The sequence below is a fragment of the Rhincodon typus genome, chromosome 19 (genome assembly GCF_021869965.1).
Source record: "Rhincodon typus isolate 14 chromosome 19, sRhiTyp1.1, whole genome shotgun sequence".
In the NCBI taxonomy this organism is placed as follows: Eukaryota; Metazoa; Chordata; class Chondrichthyes; order Orectolobiformes; family Rhincodontidae; genus Rhincodon; species Rhincodon typus.
Window position 1 is genome coordinate 29,189,007 of NC_063350.1, and position 2,362 is coordinate 29,191,368.

The 2,362-nt window shown below is 43.5% G+C and overlaps 1 protein-coding gene across 2 annotated transcripts in view; it reads left to right on the forward strand.

Annotated features, from left to right (window-relative positions):
• Nucleotides 1-938: 938 nt before the first annotated feature.
• arfgap1 (ADP-ribosylation factor GTPase activating protein 1) overlaps nucleotides 939-2,362 on the forward strand; it is a 39,087-nt gene continuing 37,663 nt past the window's right edge. Inside the window, exon 1 of one of the 2 annotated variants that reach the window (XM_048608373.1) lies at nucleotides 939-1,080. The gene's annotated coding sequence lies outside the window, so the exon portion shown is untranslated. The remainder of the gene's footprint in view (nucleotides 1,081-2,362) is intronic. The other variant, XM_020528427.2, reaches the window with a different exon arrangement.

The following is a 2,362-nucleotide window of genomic DNA, read 5'->3' on the forward strand; positions in this document are numbered from 1 at the left end:
GTAAACCAGTTCTCACAAATCAGCATTGACTGCAAGTCTGGCAATTCATCAATATTAAGATGCTTATACTTGCTTGCAAATCTTTCCATGGCCTTGTCCAGACCTGTAACCTCCTCTAGCCCTACAACCCTTCAAGATCTCTGTACTCTAGCTAATCGTCCAAATATGGCTCTCTTGCACAGTTCTGATTATGTATACGTAAGCTTTATTGTGAAATCTCTCACTAAATCTCTCTTCTCTACATTCCTAAACTTATTAAAACCCACCACTTTGTCTAAATTTTCAGTCACTTGATTAAAATCTCATTGTGCAGCTTGGAAGTCAAATTTTGCTTGGAAATGCTCCCAGCAAACATCTCGAGATAGCCCAATGTAGGTGCTAAATACAAATGCAATCTGGTATTTCTGTTAAGCAGGCAGACCAAGTCCAATATTCCGTGTTGCCCTCATTGCACTGTTATTAGTGCACACCTCCAGCAAGTTACTGCATTCGTATTTTTCAACCTAGCTGAAAAAGTAAAATGCTGTACACCATGTGTCACCTGGCTACAACAAGGTATGAACCCTTTTCAACCCTTCTATTCTGGCCACAGATGCTGAACGGGTGTGCTGGATACATTTTGTTTTCAAGCAATTTTTTGTTTTCTGTTTAAGATTTACAATTTCTAGCTCTTTATTCATATGAGCCAAAATGAATTGCTTCATTAAGCTACCCTGGAAGTATCCTAGGAGAGGGGGATTGATGGCAAAAGTGTTGAACTAAATAGGTTGGGACAAGGAGGAGCTAATGTAGATATTAATACACCGGTATGCATTATGCGATGTTATGCTCTCATCATTGATACCTCATACACACCTCCACCCTGTTTCACACATCATCACTCAACACTTTGCAGAGGCCACTTTACCCAAAAGCCTCTTGTAAACGCAACGTCGTCAAAGATGGCGGCTGCCTGCTCCTGAGGTGGTTGGTGTCGAACTGACTAGCGGGTTTCACTCGCGGTTCTTTTTCGTTCTGAGGCTGGACGCGTCTTTCTTTTGAAGGGGACCTAGTATCAACCGAAGCGGCGACCTTAGAGAGGTGAGTAGACGGCTGCGAGCCTTTCCGTCCGTCGGCGGGATGAAAAAGCCGGTAAGCGAGTCACTCAACCTAACGTGATGGCGGCCGTGTCCCGCCCTCCTCCCCGGCAGCTGATTGGCCAAAGGGAGGTTAGCGGCCTCTGGGATTGGTCCAGGCCTCTTGTCAGTCAGTCAGTCAGTCGTGATGAGTAAGTTAAGGTGTGTGTTTGCCGGCTGAGGCCTCGTCATTGTTCCCGTCCCCTTGTCTGCAAATCATGGTGAAGAGGAGCTAGTGGCTGGACAGCTGCAGCGGTGTTCAGCTATGTCGGCTGTTCAGTCATTTTTTTTTATTATAAACAGTGGACTCCAGTGGTTTGGTTTTTGCGTAACCAAACCTTCACCTCGTAGAGACTATTCCTTCCTCTCTCTTCCATGCATTCATTTCCATAAACCCAACGATCATATTGTTCTGCCACGTTAGCACCAGAGCACAGACTATTTGAAAAAAGAGTAACGTTAATTGAATGCTGAAGAATGCATTGCAGCTTCATGGACATTTATACATCTGTCTAGCATAGTCTTGATTTCGACACTTGTCAGCCGGATCTTCAGATTACGATGATGAAGGAGACCAGTTTTGATGAAATGTCGATCCGTCATTTGTTTCTTTACAGACTGTGAATGGACAATGTATTTCCCCCGTTTCCTGTTTTAAAATTTAGAAGTGATTCCCAGAGTGAATCCCTTACAATGAAACAGAAACTTGTGATTTGCTACCTACTATTAACATACCAGTAGTGGCACTAGTTCTTCAACTTGTGGTGTAATATAGGTTCATTTTAGTATTCGTACTTTCTAGGTATATGTCTAATTCAGTTTTCACTGGTATAGCTGTCTTGGTGTTCCTCGCTCTGTCCAAGTTTTAATTCTTTGTCCAGTCTTCTTTGATACTCAAACTTTTTCTTTTCCTAAAAACCAAAAGAACTGTGGATGCTGTAAATCAGGAACAAAAACAAAGTTGCTGGAAAAAGCTCAGCAGGTCTGGCAGCATCTGTGGAGGAGAAAACAGAGTTAACGTTTCGGGTCCGGTGACCCTTCCTGAGAACTGATGGTGGCTGGGAAAACGTCAGTTTATATGCAGAAAATAGGGAGGTGGGTGGGCTAGGGAATAAACGATAAGATAGAGCCCAAAGAGAGAGAGACAGTTGGACAGACAAAGGAATCGCTAACGATCAGGCTGGGAGGGTGAATAAATGTTAATGGGGACTGTTAGTGCCTAAGACATAGTCAATAACAGTCCCCAT